General features: G+C 41.2%; 1 long non-coding RNA gene across 1 annotated transcript; it reads left to right on the top strand.

Moving 5' to 3' along the window:
* The first annotated feature begins 404 nt into the window (after positions 1–404).
* Positions 405–17,580, top strand: LOC112929860 (uncharacterized). The gene is made up of 4 exons (XR_012002764.1): positions 405–505; positions 5,953–6,118; positions 15,926–16,031; positions 17,302–17,580. It is a non-coding gene; the product is annotated as an uncharacterized lncRNA (long non-coding RNA).
* The last annotated feature ends 3,866 nt before the right edge of the window (positions 17,581–21,446 follow it).

Raw genomic sequence — 21,446 nt, 5'->3', positions numbered from 1 at the left:
TCTTTAATCGCACCCTTCCCATTTTCCCTAGAATTACAATGGGTTCACTTTCCTTTCGAGGTCTTCTAATTCTATCACTCCTTTCCTCCACATTGTGCCCCCCCCCCCTCCGCCCCTGGTTTCCCTTGTATCAAGTTCTCATCTTCAGAGGGAGGAGCAGAGTCATGGCTGGCTAGATTGTAGCCCTTATCTCTACCCACACTCCTTCCTGTTCCCTTCTCTTGCCAAACTTCCCTCTTTACTCTGCCCTTCACTCCCTGAACTGGCTTTGGACTCAGCCTTTCTGCCACATGCACCCCATGTTAGAACCCATCTCCTAATCTGTACTGCCATGAACTCTCCCCTTCCTCTGCCAAGATCCTTCCCTAGTCCCTAGTCTTCAACCTGCTACATGGTCTTCTGTCAGATGGGATTAACTCTATTTCTTGCCTTACATTTGTGTCTTTTTCTTAAATTATCTGAAGGAAGACTTTTACGTTTGCACTGGAGCTATGTTACCTTTCAGGTAAGTCTTTCCTTCAGGTATATGTGGAAGAAAGAATATATGACATGTAACTTTTAATTCCCCCAAAACTTGACTACTAATAGCCTACTGTTGACAGGAAGCCTTACCCCAAAACATAGTCAAGTGCATATCATAAGATGAAGTAAACGCCTCTTTAAGTCTCTTTATAATGAAGTATTGACTATTCTGGTTTCGTCTCCATGCAGAGAAGAACAATTAAAAAGTTACCAAAAAATTAACAAAAAATCATTTTAGACTTATAAAAGGTCGGTATTATTATTCTCTTCTTAGAACAAAGAGGAGAAGTAGGGACTGACTGATTATATTACTCCAATCTGCAGGGACAACAAAATCAAGCAAAGCTATTTTACTGTGCTATAGAATTTTGTAGTGAATTTGGGAAGACAGATAATTTTTGATCAAATACCTAAAAAGTCTGCTCGTCAGGTTTAACTTTTTAAATCTGATGATCTGACACCTAGTGTTAATTTTGAGTACTGCTAAATATTCCACAAGTATATTTAGTTTAATTTCCTTATGTACCTTGTAAGATTTATTCAGGTTACTGTACATTTCAGGGTAGATAAGAGCTTACCCTTTGTTATTTGAATTATGAAAGAGGGCTTGAAGTCACGAAGCTGGGTACCAGTGTTGGAGCTGACCAGCTCCTGTGACCTTGTGCAAGTAATTTTCCTCTTTGAATCTATCCGAGAGCCCTTCTTGGTAAAACGAGAGTGAAAGAATATATTTATCTCTAGCTTCTTTCTAACTCTAGAACCTTATGAGATATCTTTTAAAAGCAATGGATACATATGCCAGCTCTATTTTGAAGCTTGAAATATGTTCACTCAATAAACTAGCAAATAAAACAGTTGTTAACTGGAGGAGTATAGTTATTCTTTTGCTAAAAAAAAAAAAAAAAAAAGAAATCTTATAATAAAGAACCAAAATAGGATTTTAATGATTTATAGTACCACTGTGTAGAGGGGCTTCTGTGATGATGAAAATGTTCTATGTCTACACGGTCCAATACTGCGGCTCTTGAAATGTAGCTAGGAAGACTAAAGAACTAAATTTTGTTCTATTTTTTTATTATTTTTTTAAAAGATTTTATTTATTTATTTGAGGGAGACAGAGAAAGAGAGCATGAGCAGGGCAAGGGGAGAGGGAGAAGCAGATTCTCCACTGAGCAGGGAGCTTGCCCCAGGGCTCGATCCCAGGCCCTCTGGCATCATGACCTGAGCTGAAGGCAGATGCTTAACCAACTGAGCCACCCAGGTGCTCCTAAGGAACTAAAATTTAATTTTATTTAATACAATGTGGATTTAAATTTAAATGGCTACATGTGGCCAGTGGCTACCATCTTGAAAAATACAAATTTACAGAGTATGGAAACATGGGGTTTTCTTGATGAATTTGGAGTTGTAGTCACCAATATATTTAGTTTGTTTTCTATGCTGATTGGCTCTATATTACTCTTACTATTCTGCATTTATGAGAATTCACCATACAAGTGCTTTAGGATTTACTCCATAATTGTATTTTCTCTCTTGGTTTCAGCTATGTAGCTCTGGTTTAATTGCATTTAGGTAAAACAAAGATTTCTTTTCTTGTTCATGAAGGATTAAAACATGCGAAAGTGAGGAGAACCACTTATATGTGGGTTATTTTTATAAATACAGTACTGTAAATGTATTTTCTTTTTTTAAAAAGATTATTTACTTATTTATGAGAGACACAGAGAGAGGTAGAGACACAGGCAGAGGGAGAAGCAGGCTCCATGCAGGGACCCCAGTGTAGGACTCGATCCCAGGACCCCGGGGTCACAACCTGAGTCAAAGGCAGACATTCAACCACTGAGCCATCCAGGTGTCCCATCCTTATGATTTTCTTAATAACATTTTTTCTCTAACTAACTTTGTTGTAACAATACAGTATATAATACATATACAAACTAACTGTGAATTGATTTTGTTCTTGGTAAGGCTTCCCGTCAGCAGTAGGCTAATAGTAGTCAAGTTGGGGGGGGGGGCAATTAAAAGTTATATGTGGATTCTCAACTGTGCAGGGAGTTGGTACCCCTAACTCTGCATTGTGCAAGGTTGAACTGTAGTCAGTCTTGATTTCTGTTACTGGCATCATAGAAGACACTTTTTAAAAAAAGAAAAATTTATTTATTCATGAGAGACACAGAGAGAGAGAGAGAGAGAGGCAGAGACACAGGCAGAGGGAGAAGCAGGCTCCATGCAGGGAGCCCAATGTGGGACTCGAACCCTAGACCCCAGGATCACGTGCTGGGCATGAAGGCAGGCACTAAACCGCTGAGCCACCCAGGGATCCCACAAAGACCCTTTAATTTAACCCCTGTTGCCCGATAAACAACTGCAACAACAACACACACATACACATAGACATAAATTACACCCTCATACTCATACACGTTCACACACACAAACACACAAACGACTTTTCCGATTTATAGTGACTGAGTGCAATTAATTATAGTGTTGTTGAAAGAGCCTCTTTAACAAGGTGCATATACGTGGGAAGTCTGGACGAAAATTAATAGTAAAATAACAAGTGACTTACAAGGTTTGGTTGTAATGTCTAATGATTTTTGTCTTTTCCACGCCTAAGCTTTCCCTGCCACAAATTTTTGCCTGATAATAAACTTATTATGAGGAGTGCCTGGGTGGCTCAGTCAGTTAAGAGTCTGCTCTCGGCTCAGGTTGATCCCAGGGTCCTGAGATCAAGCCCCGTGTCGGGCTCCCGGCTCAGTGGGGAGCCCGCTTCTTTCTCTCTCCTACCACTCACACAGCTTGTGTGCTCTCCCTCTCTCACATAAATTTTTAAAATGTTTAAAAAAATAAATTTACTATTAAAAACAATTCCTTACAATGTCCATATATATATTTCAAGTATTTCGAACTGGCTACTTTGTACATTTTAAAATGCAAAACCCATGGGGTTTTGTTTTGTTTTTTTCCCATCCAGTCAAAGGATAGCATTATCTCTCCAAGGTAACTATAGGTCAAAGCTCAACTAAGTATATTTTTTACAAGATGACACAAAAATAATTGATGTTTTCAATAATGACCACTACAAAACCCCGAACTGACTTCTGAAATGAAGATTGATCTTTATGACAAGGTCAGCCTCGTGAATGTGATCGGGTTTAATTCCTTAAAAATTGGTCTGCTCCTTTAAATGTACACAATGCTACGTACACTTATGACATCTATTTTCAGAATGGGTGATTGGGTAGACTGTCCTATTCTGCAATATTTTTAGAGAGAGGGAATTTCCACACTCCTACTTTTACTCTACTGCACGAAGCAAAGTAGGAGTTACCTGTGCTCTGTGGCCATACCAAGGAACCACAATTTGAGACTCAATTTATTATCGTGAATGCAGTGATTCCGTGTCCGCCAGAGTGGCAAACGAACATGATCGTGTAGGTGGAGATGAAAATTCCTTAGTAATCAATATTTCCACACGGAATATTGCTGTGCCCGCATATTCTATTTACTTATCCCATGCAGCCATGCAGACACCTACCTCGATTATAAGAATTAACATTTGTCATGTGCTTTTCTTCTCCAGATTCTGCTTCAGTTATTAAAGGCCCTTGGTTCTAGAGCAGCTTAAACTAATTTTATATCATAAATGTCCAGTAGATGGCAGTCTGTGCACTAGGATTCACAGACCATCTTCACTCCAAGAGCAGTGTTTTGCGTGTTTCTTTTTTTTTTTTTTTTTAAATCTACATTTTGGAAGCTGAAGTTTCATACATGAGATTCCGTTTCAAGCTATATCTTCATGTATAGCTTTAAATAACTGCAAATAGAGGATATCTCTGCTTTTTTGTTTCATTTTGCTTGAAAAAATTTTGGCCTAATAAAACAGGATTCATTTTTTTTTTAAATTAATTTATTTTTTTTTTAATTTTTATTTATTTATGATAGTCACACACACAGAGAGGAGAGAGAGAGGCAGAGACACAGGCAGAGGGAGAAGCAGGCTCCATGCACCGGGAGCCTGACGTGGGATTCGATCCCGGGTCTCCAGGATCGCGCCCTGGGCCAAAGGCAGGCGCCAAACCGCTGCGCCACTCAGGGATCCCAGGATTCATTTATTAATCTACAAGCACTGGAATAATAAAGCCAACAGATTAATTTTCTTTTCTTAAACGATTTTATTTATTTATTCACGAGGGACACACAGAGAGAGGCAGAGACACAGGCAGAGGGAGAAGCAGGCTCCCTGCACGGGGAGCCTGATGCGGGACTCGATCCCAGGAGCCCGGGATCTCACCTTAGCCGAAGGTAGACTCTCAAACACTGAGCTACGCAGGTGCCCCAATAAATTGATTTTCAGTAAGTTTCCTTAATTTGTTAAGGAGGAGCAGCCTGGGGGATGTGAATCTTGGCCAAGATGCTGCCCTATAAATGTGGCAACGTACCAGATGATGCTTCGTTCTACAAAGTTTCCTCTATTGTTGAAAGACACAACGTATAGGTAATCGTAGGAATTTTTATTAATGTTAAATCCTGCAAAGTGGCTGTTGTACAGGCTGCCAGTCTGATTTCTCAATAAGGGAAATTTTAGGGGGATTAAAAAAGAGATAGAAAATGATAATGAAACGTTTTCACCTAGAGGATAGGAGTTTCCAGGGGCACTTTGCCCTGGTGGTTGTTCTTGTCTGCCTCAAAAACCTTAGGCAGGACGAAGAACTTGTCCCACTCCACTGCGGAGCAGAGAGGAAGAATAGTTGTTTCCAGGAATCTGTGCATTCAGAGCAGTGATTGTGAGTTTGTCAGAAATAAGCAAGTGTGAGGCTGCCGGAGGTGGGGAGGTGGTTGGGGCGGTGGTGAGGCTGTCAAGGTTAGAGGGAGGTCGCGGAAAGCCCTTTCCTGATCAGAGGATCAGGGATGTGCCAGGGCAGGCCACAGACTGTTGGAAGCCAAAGGACATAGAAGAACATGTAGTAAGAAAATCAGGCTAAGGCGAGAGGAGATGAGCAAAGTGCAAGTCTTTACACATGCCGTTTGCTTGATTCTGAAGCAAATTTCAGAATTTGCTTTTTACCGGGCCATCGTCTTCTTAGTCTTCACATCTTAGCCTCATGTGAATATTTCTTCAGTCAATGAATGTATAGATGACCATGCAGAGGAAAGAAATATTCTAAGCCTGAGAGTTTGCTGATAGGAAAGAGGCAGCGATGAGAGCCATGGGAGCTAGCGGTGGCAGGGGAGAGCTCTTCGTGGGAAGGGGAGCAAGCTGTTGCCGCCCCGAGAAAAGCCACAGAATCTCGGGGTCCACTGTAAGGAAGTGCGGAGGTCAGGGTGACAGCTTGAAAAGAGACCAAGGCAATGCCACTTCTGGGTGTTTATTCAAAAGAATCTAAAGCAGGTTGTGAAGAGATCTTTGTACACTTATGTTCACAGCAGCGTCATTCACACCAGCCAAAAAGCAGGAGTGTTCCAAGTGTCCATCGATGCCCGGAAGGATAAACAACATGTGCTAAATACAAACAATAGACTATTATTCAGCTTTACAAGGGAAGGAAATTCTGACACATGCTGCAACATGGATGAACCTTGAGGACATTACGTAAGTGAAATAAGCTGGTCGCGAAAAGCCCCTGTGTTATCCCACTTGTATGAGATGTCTACGGTAGTCGAGCTCATAGAACCAGAGAGTAGAACGGTGGTGGCCAAGGCTGGCGGAGGAGCAAATGAGGAGATGTTGTTCAGTGGGTGTAGCATTTCGGTTTTGTTTTACAAGATCAAAAACTTCTGGAGATTGGTTTGCACAACAATGTGAATATACTTACCGCTGAAGAAAATAAGTGTTATATGATGTGTACTTTACCAGATTTAAAAATATATTAAAAAGAAAAAAACAAAACAAGCAAAACCAAACAAAATGAAGAGTCGAGAGTAGATGGTGCAGGGCAGAGTGCCTCAGCCAACATCTATGTCTATCTTTTCCTTGAGCCTGGAACCTCCACCTATAGTTCAGCCTTGTTCAAATCTGAGGATTTTAGGCATTTTTAGTCCAACATTCATGCCATTTATGGTCTAGTTGGGCCTTGGCCTTGTAATATTGCCTTGTCGCATTCCAGTTTTGTGAGCTGGGTCCTCGCATCCCTGTCCTGGCCTGCTGATGTCTCTAAGGCTGGGGTCCTGCCTTGCTCTATTCTAGTTCCTTCTCTTCTCATACCTCATCCTTATCCTGCAGTGCTCATTGAAACAGTGCTCATCACCTTTCTTTGCTTGTCTTCCTGGGCCGAGAGAGGGTTTTTGAAATGGCCTGCTGGGGTGGGGGTGGGGGTACTTCTCTGGCCATAGGACAGGGTGAAGACCTGGGTAGGGTTTGAGAGCCTGGCCTTATTAAACTGGCTCGGACCACTAAGTCAGGGATCAGCACACTATGGCCACAGGACAAATTCAGCCTGGCTCCTATTTTTGTCCAATGAAATAGAGTTTTGTTGGAACACAGCCAAAGTGTGGAATGGCAAAGTTGACTAGTTATGACAAAGACCATATGTGCTGCAAGGCTTAAAAATACTATCTGGTCCAGAAAAATTTTGCATTAAGCTATTCACAGATTTAGAGGAGAATTGGTTGAAAATATTCACTTTGTCTCTAACCTCTTTTTGGGGTCAGGACCAAACCAAAACAGGCCACCACTTGGCTTAAAACAGCTACTTCTATAATTTGGAGTCAGCCCCACAATGCTGATCTAGAGTCGGTGCTAACAGTTCTTCGCTTTGCAAGCACTCATTATAGAAAGCGGCTTGTGTTTTTCACAGAACTCATTGGAAATTATAAACTAGTGTTTGGTGCAAGTTGGATTTGTGCTCTAAGAACAACAACAAAGCACACACAACTTTTTGGAGGCTGCTTCAAGTTTTCCAGGACCATCATTTTTTATTCAGCCTACAAGAATGCTTGACTGTTTCTTTTATTATTATTATTTTTTGGAACTCTCTTGCTCCCCTTGGGTCTTATTGTTCTTATATGTATTTTTTTAAAACCCATGAGTCAGAACCTTGCTACAATGAGAAAAACGTTTGGCCTCGCAGGCCTGTGCTAGCGTGAGAGATGGCGATGAGGTGCAAAGATGTCACTGAACGAGCTAAATATAGGCTCAGCAAGGCGCTCTCAGGCCAGGCCACTTCGCTGTAGACGGAGGCCTGCTGCATGTCATGAGCCTCCCCCCCCTTTCTCTGCCCTGCGTCTTTACAGGGCTCTGCGGAATCTTTCTCCTCGGGGTAGGGCTGATGAAGTGTTCCTAAATTCCCGAAGGATACGTGAAACATCAGGGAGCTTCATGAACCTTTCCTGGGGGAAGCGAGCTGGTTGTGGTGTCCAGGCATAGGGTTGGGAGCCTCCAGATCCCCCCTTAGAGCATGGGTTCTTCCCAGTTTCTTAAATTAATTTGCTGTGCATGTGGGGGGCAGCACTTAGCTCAGTGTGGTTTTCAATGTGCTGCTTTGTACAGACGAATCAGAGTGCAGTTTACAGATTAAACAATGGGGATGTGCATTTTCAACGACATGAAAATAGCAATGGGATAGGGTCACTTGAGGGAGAGCGTGAACAGTACTATATTTAAGCCAAAAAAGAATTGTCCCGCTGATTTTAAGCTTCCCCACTTGTCTGAGGCTGGCTGGCTTAAATCGTCTTAATGGTCTATGTCAGAAGGTAGGTTCCTGATTTCATGACCCTTCTTATAATTGATTCCCCATGTTCCGAAGCACAGAACCTAAACCCCATCCTGCAGGAGGAGAGATACCCCAGCAGAGGGAGAACACGAAGCCCTGCTTTGCCTCTGACTCACTGAGTGACCATGGAAAATTCTGATTACAAAACATGGAAAAGCCAAGTTTTTCCCTTGAGAAACATCTCCTTGACAGTGTCTGCTACCCATCCACACACCCTGTGTGCCTAACACTGACTCCTTGAGGAGTGAAGGAAGCTGGGACCTCCACAATTCTGAGGGAGAGGGGGCAGCTGGGGTAACCAGCTTGGCCGTGAGCCTCGTGTTGGTCATGGGTGGGTGTCTGTATCGGTTAATCTGAGTGCAGCTGCTATAACAGATAAACCCTGAAATCTCAGTAGTTCAGCTTTTACTCATGTAAGAAGCCATTAGTGCTGGAAGGAGGGGCCTTGTGGGGGATGGCATTTTCCGCTATGTAGTCTTTGGAACACCCAAGAGAAGAGATGCTTTGCTATTTCAACACATGGTTTTCATAGATGCCCTTAATCTAGACATCCAGCCAACAGATGGAGGGACACGTGGGAGGATTTTTATGGCTCAGGCCTGGAAACAGAACACGTAATTTCTGCCCCAAATCCAGTGCCAGATCTGAGTCACATAGCCATGCAAAAATGGCTGGGAGATGTAGTTTAGCTGTGTGCCCAGGAGAAAAGGTAAAACAGTGTTGAGCACAACTCATCAGTCTCTGTCTTACTGGCCAACGTCTCATTCCCAGCATGGGGAATTGATATTGATGCCAGGATCTTGAAGTCTGATGATAAGTTGTACCTGTTTCTGAGAGAATCTGCTTAGTTTGAAGAGACCAGTGGCAGAGATATGGAGAATTTGATTTAGTCCCCCTGGGGATGAGAAGAGGAGGCTTGGAAGAACCGAGCAGCGCTGCAGGGTGGAAGACCATAGCTGAATGATCTGGGCCCAAACAGACTTCAGTCCTGGGAGAAGTCGGAATGATTTCCAGGAAGCCCAAGATGGAAACTTAGTCATGATTCCTTGATCAGTGCAACAAAACAGAAGTTATAACCTGGGCTCTGGGTGGTTTCTCAGGGTCTGAGATGAATGTACTGGGCATGATATGGAAAGTCGGATTCTAGACCATACTACGTGGTGGAGAGGGATCTCTAGGGCTCCACTAGGCTCCGTGGAATGAACCCTGGAGGGGATTAGGTAAAGGTCTTGTGTTTCTTCAGTTGGTCGGGGTTGAGGAATATAGTTACACACACCCTTTCTCTCTTCCCTTCAGTCTAGTGGAAATTGTTGATGAGTCTCCAAGATCTATTTCACTACAGCTCTAAACTTATCTTGGTTATTTCTTTCATTTTCCTGACCAGGCAACTTGGCAGAGCCAAGAACCCCCTTGTGAATCTGCGGTTGTAGAATTGATGAGAACGTTTGGAATTCGCAGTCCCTTTGGTAGCCCTCTGGACTCCGTCCACACCTAGAAGTAACACCTCTTTCAGCTGGAGCATTTTCCCAGCACAAGATATGGAGATGTCAGGGGTCTGTCCATTGCAGCTCAGTGAATCCGAGTGACTACGGAATCGTAGCAAATCCCCACTCCCCCTCCCACTCATGGTGCCAGGGGCCCCAGGAGAAGAGCTGTTATAAGTAGGGCATCAATCCTAAGGCAAAGGTAGGATGGGGGGGCTAAGAGCCTGAGGACTATAGTTGCCTACCACCCTCCCTTCAGGTGGCGGAGACACTGAGGCCAGAAGATAGAGCTACTTGGGAAGCCATGGAGGAGTTCACGGCCCAGAATTTCTGACTTCATACTAATTTTCGAAGGGATGGATTTGCAGTGGGCAAAGTTGGAGTATGTGGCTAATGGTTCAGGGCCAGGGAAGCTGGCATAAGGGGCTTACAGTCTGCTAGAACTAGGGCTTTCCTTTTAGATCTCTGAAATTTTAGGACAACCAAAAAGGTTTTACTTATACCTCATTTGCTACTAAACACCAGAACCAAAACAATAGTTGACATGACCTTACACTGCTTTCCACCCTGGAGTAAGTGAGGGAAAGGAGTAGACAAGTAGACCTGCCCCCAGGTGGGTGTAGCAGACAAAGGTGGAGGGGATGCCGCTGCCTTTCCAGCAGGTCTCCATAGGATCAGGCCGCGTGAGCGGATGTTGTTAGCAGCTCTCTACCCATATCCTTAGGCCTTTCAGTATGTGCATCTCAAGTTTAAGGGCTTTTTTGGAGGTCAGGAAAGGGAGACTTCTTTGCCTCACCGGCCTCACAGGCTGCAAGTACCAGGGAATTAACACCTGCCACCTCCGCCTGAGCCCTGGGAGCAGGCTTCAATCAACCTGGGAATTGGATATAGATGCTTCCTCTCTTGCCTGCTGGGTGGGATAATTGTGAGGCATGTGTTGTGCATCGTTTTTCTGAGTTTTCTTGCACGTAAGCTAACCGCAGTAGCTGACGCTTATAGCTGCCTTTCCTTTCCTGTACCACTTTGCTAGCTCCCCACTGATGTTTCCGCTCTTCTCAAATAAATGGTTTACATGTGAATCTTTGTCTTAGGATATCCTTTTGGGAGAATGCAAAGACTCTACTTTTCCAGAAGATAGCCTGGGCTGCATGCAGGGGTTATTCTGATACTTTCAAAATAGTGTTTCCCTAGCAGATACTTCGGGATCATGATGGAATTTAGTCCCAACTTTCCCCCTTAGCTAATCTTGATTGACACATGGTGATTCCCATTAGAATTTTCTTTTATTTTTTGATATCCAAAGAAAATTTACCTCCACATAAATTACAATAGTGCCCTAAAAATTTTTTTTTGGTATTATCCTCAGTGAGAAATGTGCTCTAGATTGCAACTCACTGCACACACATAAAAGTGTGTTTCATACAAGTGAAACAAGTCTTACTAAATTCATCCTATTGCCTTTGCTATCTGTGATCTACTCTAATATTTCTTTTTAAAGATTTTATTTATTTGTTCATGAGGGACACAGAAAGAGAGGCAGAGACACAGGCAGAGGGAGGAGAAGCAGGCTCCACGCAGGGAGCCCGATGTGGGACTTGATCCTGGGATTCCAGGATCACGCCCTGGGCCAAAGGCAGGCACTCGACCACTGAGTCACCCAGGCGCCCCTACTCTAATATTTCTATCCTATCCTATCCTTGTCTATCCCATCCCATCCCATCCCATCCCATCCCATCCCATCCCATCCCATCCCATCCCATCCTACTCCATCCCATTTTATTCTCTTCTCATTCAAAAATGAAAACTATTACCTACTAAATCAGTTTTGTAATTCTATAATAGGTCAGTGCTCACAGTTTGAGGAACACTAGCTGGAGGAGACATACACTTCAAAACAGACTGACAAAAACAGCATCCTTAAAGGAAGAAAGTTCAAGAAGGGGATTTATACACTACTATTTACTGTCCCTCAAAGTAGCTATGTAGCCACCTTTGTTATTAGAACCCACAATTTTTAACATCCTATGTTCCTAGAAGAAAGAAAAAATTAGTAAATTGTAGGTACCAGGCTGTTTGGTAGCAGGCGGGGATTTTTTCAGATATCTCCAGTTCAATGAGAAGATACTCTGCATTTTCCAATGGACCAAATAGATATTTGGGAGTATCAAATATCTACTGTTTTAGCTTATGTGCAATTATCCAAGTCTCAGTTGGATAATTGGGAGGAAATTGGGAGGCTTTGGAAGGTTCGGAACAACACTACTGGGTTTGCACTTACTTTTAAGAATGGCTCTGGCGTGTTGACTGGCTGGAGGAAGCAGCAGCAGAACATGCCCAAGCCGTGTGCTCACCATCATCTCATACGTGTGTGGTTATCTCTAGGTGGGTCATGGCCTTACCAGGGGCGTATTCGTATGGGGCTTAGAAGAAAGAAAATGAGGAGAAACACTGAACTCCAAGGTTAAGCCCTATGACTGGGAAAAGGAAGAGTTCAAAGAGAATCTCAACCATTCAAGGGGAGAACTCTGAAGGGAGATCAACAGTGTTCTATTCTCTGTAAATTATCATTCTTTGGCACAAACAGAAGGATGTGTGTGTGTGTGTGTGTGTGTGTGTGTGTCTGTGTGTACTTTTACCCAAGCAGCGGAGAGTTAACTTTTGAAATACTGGGCTAAGAAATGCATACTTTGTGAATGCTCAGCTAATACTTGAAAGAGTATAACTAGCAATATTATAGCTTTATCTCCGGGAGCACAAGAAAGTTTGCTAGTCACCGTAAGGGATGCTAGAATATTTTTTTCATTAGTGAAATGAGTGGTGATCAAGTTATGTGGATTAGCTGAAAATATTGTACACGCACCACTGCCCTCGTATGAGCAATAGGGAGTTTGACTCCAGAGAGAGCCCTGCTGTCCACCCCCTTTATAGGGGTCTTCTTGGACCAGGGCCTTACCCAGGCTTTGCTCAATCTCCACAGAGGATCCTGTGGCCTGACTTCCGACAAGTTCAGATGAATTCTTCACCAGAGCACTGACCTGCTTGAGTGACCCTTTTATTTCTGATGTTGCTTAGGACTCCATTGTCCTTATTGTCTCAGGGTATATTTAGCTGTTTTGGGGGCCTGCGTGTGATGAGTATTTGAACATGTGGCTTCTTTGGTTTGAAATGTGCTTTCAGTAAAACATATCACTTGATATGAAATTGTGGGAGAGAAGAATTATAATTCTCACTTGTTTTTGGTTGCCGGAAGTGATTGGTTTATCTGCCAGAGTAACCTAAAAGTCACGGGCAACCAAATTAGTTTGTCAGTTTCCTAGATACACTCATCTGATCTAAGAAGCTTCTTTGAGGGTCAGAGAAAAACACTGTTTTTGAACACAGCCTGGTAAGTTTAATTGGATTTGTCTCCAGCTCAGCCCTCATAGTTCTATGGATATGGGGCCGTGACAAAGGATGAATCCAAAGGCCACCTCACTATGGCCCCAATAAAAAATGTGGAGTGGAAGGCAGCCCTGCTTTGAGGCACAGTCATAAAGTGGGTAGCAGTATGATTTTTCTTCAAAACACAAGATGTGAGTAATATTACATTTCTTTCCTTTCTCTAAAGAAATTTAATATGCTCCAGTCCCCCATTTAGCCTGACTGGTGGAAAGACCAGACTCTGCCATGATGGGATGCTTCTTGGCATCATGTGAATGACCAAAGGGTATTGGTCCCCAAATAAAGAAATACTATTCCTCAAGGATAGGGATTTTCCCGAGGCTCTGTGGTTATTGCCAAGGCTAGGAGACCAGTGCCCAGGGTCCAGCCTCCTTAGGCATTTCCTTCTGAGGTCTTGTAGCATTTTGGGTCACTGCATGGGGTCAGGGTAGAGGCTTCCAGTGCTTGTGGAGCCCACGCACCTCTGCTATCTCCCCAGTCTTGAAGGACACTCCCCAAGTCACCTTCTGTTCTAGCTCCTTCCATTCCTTTTATTTCTGGGAGGATCCCATATAGTTACTCTTCAAGGGGCCTTTAGAAACACACTGTGAAATTTCCTTCTTAGAAGAGTGGCTGGGAAATAATATGCCAGTATAGGGTTTTTCCTACAAACACAGATCCTGCAATGTAACCCTGTTGTGCTGGCAGCCACATCCAATAATGTGGAGAAATGGGTGAGAGGAATAACTGCAGATTTGTCACTTGAAGCAACCCAGCAAGCAGGATATAGCCACATGAGATATGAAACAGCAGAGAAAAAGCAGAAATAAAAGTGGAAGAAAGCAACTTTTTACTTTTTTTGGGGAGGGCATATGTATGTCTTTCCAGTGCAAGGAAATGCATTATTACTTGCTAATAATGCATGCATAACTATGACAATAATTATTTAAAAGTATTGCTGAATTCAAGACGAATAACATTTTAATAATAATCTACATTTGCTTAGCATTGTATATTTTCATACATGTGATCTCATTTGTCGTTGACCACATTCTGGGAAGGAGACATGGCAGGTAGGGGTTCCCCCCTTTTGCACCTAAGAAAAGTCAAATGGTTTTCTTGGTACTTGAGCTCCAAAGTCAGTCAACTGGTAGACAGTTGAGTGGGACTAGAACACAAGTAGGTTGCTCTTCTACTTAAGCGCTCTGCCCTAGGCTATAAGACGGGAGTAAAAATATGGTTTATGGGTGGTTTATCATGACTGAGTAATATTCCATTGTATATGTGTATATATTACATCATTTCTATCCATTCAACTATAGATGGACACAGGTTGCTTCCATATTTTGGCTATCGTAAATAATGCTGCAATAAACATAGAAGTGCATATATGTTTTTGAATTAGTGTTTTCATAGTCTTTGGTTAGATACCCAGTAGTGGAATTATTAGATCATAAGGTAATTCTATTTTTGTTTTTTTGGGGGGAACTTCCATACTGTTTTCCACACTGGCTGCACCAGTTTGCATTCCTACCAACAGTGCACAAGAGTTCCTTTTTCTTTTTTCTATTTTTTAAAAGATTTTATTTATTTATTCATGAGAGACACAGAGAGAGAGGCAGAGACACAGGCAGAGGGAGAAGCAGGCTCCACACAGGGAGCCTGATTCAGGACTTGATCTCAAGACCTCAGGATCATGACCTGAGCCAAAGGTGGATGCTCAACCACTGAGCCACCCAGGTGCCCCAAGAGTTCCTTTTTCTCCACATCCTTGTCACCACTTGTTGTTTCTTGTGTTGTTGAATTTTGCCGCTCTGATAGGTGTGAGGTGATATCTCATTTCTGGATTTTATTTGCATTTCCCTGATGATGAGTGGTGTTGAGCATCTCTTTATGTTTCGCCATCTGTATGTCCTCTTTGAAGAAATGTCTGTTCATGTCTGCTGCCCATTTTTAAATTGGGTTATTTGTTTTTTTGGTGTTGAGCTATATAAGTTCTTTATATATTTTGGATATTAGCCCTTTATTGTATATATCCTTTACAAATATATTCTCCCATTTAGTAGGCTTTTTGTTTTGTTGTTTCCTTTGCTGTTCAGAAGCTTTTTATTTTGATCTAATCCCAGTAGTTTATTTTTGCTTTTGTTTCCCTTGACTCAGGTGACATATCTAGAAAAATACTCCTATGACTGATGTCAGAGATATTATTGCCTGTGCTCTCTTCTAGGATTTTTATGGTTTCAAGTCCCCCATTTAGACCTTTAATCCATTTTGAGTTTATTTTTGTGTCTGGTATAAGGCAGTGGTCCAGTTTAATTCTTTTGCATGTGGCTCCAGTTTTCCCAATATCACTTGTTGAAGAGACTTTTTCCCATTGCATATTCTTGCCTCCTTTGTCAAAGATTAATTGACCATATAATTGTAGAGTTTTTTTCTGCACCCTCAATTCTGCTCTATTGATCTATGTGTCTGTACCGTGTTGTTTTGATTACTTCAGGTTTGTAGTATATCTTGAAATCAAGAATTGTGATACTTCCCGTTTTATTCTTTTTCAAGATTTATTCAGCTATTTGGGGTCTTTTGTGGTTCCAAACAAATTTTAGGATTATTTGTTCTAGTTCTGTGAAAAATGCTGTTTGTATTTTGATAGGGATTGCATTAAGTCTATAGATTGCTCTGGATACTAGTGAGCAAATCGGTGACTTTGAAGTATACCTTTTGAATTGACCACAAAAGGCTTTCTTCACAATATCCAGTGAGTGACTAAATTCTCTCTTCCTTTAGACCACTTATTTAACCCCAACTGAGCTGAGAAAATGAGTAGATATTGAATGCTTCTGGAATTCTGAAGCTGAGAGCTTTTGGAGGAATGTATGGAAAGTTTAGTTAGGTATGTTTCATTCATGAATGTTTGAAGAGCAGCTGCTATGTGCCAAGCATCATCCTAGACTCCAGTGCTGCTCTGTCCAATACAGTAGCCATGAACCACAAGTTGTGGTTTAAATTGAAATTAAATGCAATAAAAAATTTTTGATCCTGGTCTCACTAGCCACATTTCAAAATAGCCGCATATGACTAGTGGCTACTATTGGACAGTGCAGATACAGATTCTTAATGGAATAATGTTCCTTTTGAGAGCTTCCCACTTATTATAATGGAAATAGAGCATTTCTATAATCACAGAAAGTTCTATTGGACAACACTGCTTCATAGTCACAAAGATGTAAAGGGATCAGACTTGGCCCCTCTATTTTAAGAATTTATGATTGTTGTAGAACAATCAGCAGAACTTAGAATATGTCACAGTAAATTCTACGACAGAATTACCAGTTAAGTTTAGCAGATATTTATTGTGCAAGTCACTGTGCTGAACTCTGTGGACACAATGGTGGCTAAAAGTTGGTCCCTGCCCCATAGTATCTTATAGTTCAACAAAGATATGAACAAAACGCCTCAGTACCCAGAGCAGCTTTCTCTGCCTGGGAAAGTTATGAGAGGAAAACACAATTATGCCTATTTCTTTTGTCTTCATTTACATGAATAGCACAGAAAATAATAACCGTGTTATGTAATGAGCAATTATTATAATTTTGCATTGACATTCTCAAAGCACTGAGCTCCCTTTGCTCTGTTTTATAAATGAGCCTGGACCATAGGATGAGAACCATGACAACTCCCAAATTTGCTTGGCAATATTATTCATAATGCAGGCAGTCAGACCTCATGCCAATGATACGTTTTGCCCTCGCCTGCTTAAAGCAGAGAGAGGCTCCCTCCTGTCCTCTTCCCACCACCATGGGTCAGGTGCAATAGATATTTGTATTTAATAATAGTCTCACAGTTCTAGGTGACCAGCAGTGATCTTTTATTGAGACTTCTGGCAGCAGCTGTTTTGTGTCTCTTCTCCCTTTATTATGTCTCATTTAAATTGCATAAATAATGAAATAGTTATGTAATTTACAGTAAGATAACTCCTCGTCTAATTTGTGGGCAGTGGCTGAATATTAATTGTATTTTCCAAGACTCATATGAAAGAGGCATCTATTCATTGGCTGAATTCTGGAGGGGGGTAAAGGGGAGCTTCTCATTGCCATCTAGGATTAGCGCCAAGGATTTAACCCTCGGGTTCTTTTCTCACTGGTATTAATGTTACTTTACAGAGAGGAAGTTGCCAAGGAGTGGAAGCACATTGCTGTGAAGACAGAAGTCTAGTTCAAGCTGGTTTATTCCCTTATTTCAGTGACCTTGGGTAGTTACTTCTTTTTATCTGTGCCTGTGTTGCTGCCTCTACAATTGATACTAATACAGCTTTTGTTGCACTTGCTGTTTGTTTTTAAATCTTTGCAATCTTAATTGCTAAAGAGAGACCTGTCAGCCTGAACTCACAGAAAATCTGGATTTCTTTCTTGCTTCACCAGTCACTCGTTAAGCAACCCTAGGTAAGTCATTTATCCTTGGTGTTTTATTCTTTCCATATATAAAATGGGGTTATGAGTACATTTCTCTTCCTATTTCATGGGAATACAGGAGGAGAGAGATGTCAAAGAGTTTGGAAGATTAGAGTTTTATGGAGATTGAGATTATCATGGACATATTTGCCAGTCACATCCCTATTGCTAATTAGCTTCTCCTTCCTTCCATAATTCCTTGAATGGGCAACCTTTCAAACCAAACTATGACTGACTAGACCAGAGTGGACATCAAATGTAAGAGGAGCCAATCTAGTCTCTAGTCTGAGCCAATCAGACTAGCATCTGTTAATATAGACTTGAGTCTGTTAATATATAGACCCAGACATGGAAGTCAGATGATAATAGATCCTTGTAGGAAAAGTCAGGTAGATTTTGGGCATTTTGACTCAGTTCATATTGATGCACACTAGAAGAGATATGGTCTAAGAAGACCGGCAGAAGAATGGTTCAGATGTGCTAAGAAAAGCAGGTAAGTGACCCTGAGGCACTAGAGAGAATGAAATAGGGTAATGGAAGGAGAGGCTGTCGGAAACTTTTTAATTTCCATGAGGTCTGGCTCTGTTTTAGGCATTTTCACACTTTTATTTGCACCGCAGTCTAATGAGATAGGAAGTAATATGGCTGCCAGCTGAAGAGAGCTTGGTTACAAGGCTCATCCATGACCACAGCTGGTTCTGAGGTTGGTTGAGGATTTGATTGTAGGTTCCTGCTTCTATGGTCAAAGTTTTTTCTGTTATAGGATGGCTTATTATTTGCATTCATTATTATTTAAGGTTAAAATAAGAAGATCTAAAGAAATTGTTCTAGTCCAGTGTAAATACTAAAGACTGATATTTTATTTGTAAATGGCTTGGACAATATTTGACACATATCTTGGGTATGTATCCTAATGCCAAAAACTTCACGGCTAAATTTATTTCCTCCTCAGGAATATAGATGACACTACTACTTTTTTCCTATTCATCTCACCAAAATCATTACTCATTTCTGTTAGAAGCAGAGTGCGAGAGTTTGCAAGATGACATATATTTTAATTGGTATGTACTCATGGTTTTGATAGATATTTTCTGACTTTGGTCATCTCCTCAGTTGAGCCTGCATCTTCAAGACATATTAGAACATATTTAGTGATAATCACAAAAGCAAATATCAACATTTAAGATCTAAGATAATATAAAAAATGTATTGTTTCATCAACAAGTCAATCAATGGTTTCCAAATTTTCTTAGTGATGGAATTATTTAGCCAAACAAAATATCATGCGGAAAACTAGTATGAAAAACTACAATGGAGCTTGTCAGTCTGAAGGAAGTGGTGGATGTTATTCCTCTCATCTCTATCCTCATCCTCTGTCATCTTAGGGAACCTACTCAACACTTCTGTATTCTATAGAGCACAGTTTCAAAGCCATCATATTAAACCATGAAATTTATTGTCAATTTTTATTTTACAAAAAGCTATTTTCTCAGCAGAAAAATGGCAAAACGTTAATTTCATCTTGGAATTGCTTTCATTGATGCTTTTACTGAGCTTCCTTGAAGACAAAAGCCTTTATCTCACCCATCTTTGTCTTATTTTTCTATTCCCTTACATCAAGTAGTTGCTCCATAAATGCCTATTGAAGGAACAAAGTGAACTATTATGTGAGCACAACCTTGGACTAGAGAACATATTATTTGCATGACTTTTAACCACTTAGTGTTCTTTTTTTTCCTCTTAGTAACACATAATGCTATTGTAATACTGCCAAATGGTGCTCTGCTTTTGGGATTTCTCCCAAGAAAGGGATGAATTTCTCCATAAAGAAGAGCTTTGGAACTAATGTCATGGGTGTTAACTCACTGGGTAACCTTGAGTAAGTTATTGAACTCCAATGAGCTTCTGTTTTCTGATCTTGAAGACACAGCAGTGGTATCCTCTTGACTTAGATAAGTAGCACATAAGCCGTATGGCTATTGTAGGAGTACTGTGTGTGAAATGCTTAGCACATTGCTTGGCAATGTTATATGTTCAATATATGGAAGTTATTTTTATTTTGAGGGCAATGTAAGAAACAATAAAGCAAAGAACAAAAGTCACTGTGAAAATGTAAAATCAACCTCAAGCCAAATTACACCCATCAATGTGAGTGTTGTGCTGTGCGTTTCACAGTGCTTACTTGTATTATAGGATTGACAGAAATTTCTGTTCAGAGTTGGCAGGTAACTAAATCTTACCTTTTCCAAGAGGTTATGCAATGTGATAAAGGATTTAAGAAATATCTTCTCAAAAAGGACTTTGACTAATGCCTGGAATAGTTATTATCTCATTAATAGTTGCATCATATTAATAAAAATGAAGAAGAGTAGGTTTCACTCCTAAACGGGTTTGGCATTCATAGAGTGGTTCAAGCTGGCAGCTGTTCTTTCTCTCTCTCTCTCTCTCTCTCTTTTATTGCTTTTCTCCTGTTGCAAACACCCAATGCTTTATGCTAGTTTTCTTATATTTTTCAGTTGTTTTGTTAAAGTGCTATTTGGGTGAATAGTAAATGATTCAAAATTCTGTAGCATCAAATCCGTCATTCCACTTGATTTTATTTGCTTTCCTCTTGTCTCGGTCTCCCCACTCCTGTCTCATCACACACACACACACACACACACACACACACACACACACAAAATCCTTCTTCCTTACTCGTAGCTTTCTAGCTCTGTGGAATTTTGTGTGACTCATCACATAGTGGAATTGATGAAGTCAACAGCTGTTGGAAAGTCAACTTTTTCCTTAGTAACTGTATCAACATGTGTTTGCTATTATTCAATTAAGAAAAATACATATATCAAATATCCTGGTAGTTTTTGCTAAAATTTTCATTGGCGAAACTCATATTTTGACATATCAAAATGGTTAAATGGGTACAGTAGTGAAAGTTTTGATGGAGGAACAAAATCATGGAGAAATAAAGTGGAAGAAGAAGAACAAATGGCTACATTGTTGGGAACTCTGTAATTTATATCATAATGTGTTCAGTGACTTTCTTTATGACACTATTAATGGTAAAGCAGAAACTTGGCACCTCATGCCTTCCTAGTCTTGAGGATGGTCTGACTACCTATCTATTCATTTATGCATCTAACAAATAATTGGGTGTCTATTATGGTGAAATATCTGCTTCTTGGAGTTTACATCCTAAGGGGGATAAAGAATAAAAAATTGTAAATGGAAAAATAAAATGATTGCTCAATGTGATGTGGGCTGTGAGGGAAATAGGCAAGAGGTTAAGATATGGGTTAATTAGGGAGAACTTGCTTCAAGTAGGGAAGACATGGAAGACCGCTCTCTTAGAGGTCATTGAGATTGAGACCCAAAGGATAAGAAGGAGGCAGCAAAGTAGAAAGGCAGATGTAAGAGCATTTGGTCAGAGGGAACAGCTGTGCGAAATCCTGTGACCCGATAGGGCTTAATGTGTTCTCAGAACTGAAGATCAGTGTATCTGGAGCACAGATAGTGAGGAGGTCTGAGATAAGGTGAGAGAGAGATGTAGGGGCTGGATCATATAAGACTTTGTAGGCCTTGGGGCAGCCCAGGTGGCTCAGCGGTTTAGCGCCGCCTTCAGCCCAGGGCCTGATCCTGGAGACCCGGGATCGAGTCCCACGTCAGGCTTCCTGCATGGAGTCTGCTTCTCCCTCTGCCTGTGTCTCTGCCTCTGTGTGTGTGTGTGTGTGTGTGTGTGTGTGTCTCTCATGAATAAATAAATAAAAAATCTTAAAAAAATACTTTGTAGGCCTTGATAGAGGGATTCAATTTTAAACAATATGATAAGTCATTGGAGGGTTTTAAGCTGTGTATGCATG

The sequence above is a fragment of the Vulpes vulpes genome, chromosome 7 (assembly GCF_048418805.1).
Source record: "Vulpes vulpes isolate BD-2025 chromosome 7, VulVul3, whole genome shotgun sequence".
Taxonomy (NCBI): domain Eukaryota; kingdom Metazoa; phylum Chordata; class Mammalia; order Carnivora; family Canidae; genus Vulpes; species Vulpes vulpes.
Note: the sequence above shows the minus strand (reverse complement) of the source record. Positions and strands in the feature narration are given on the sequence as shown.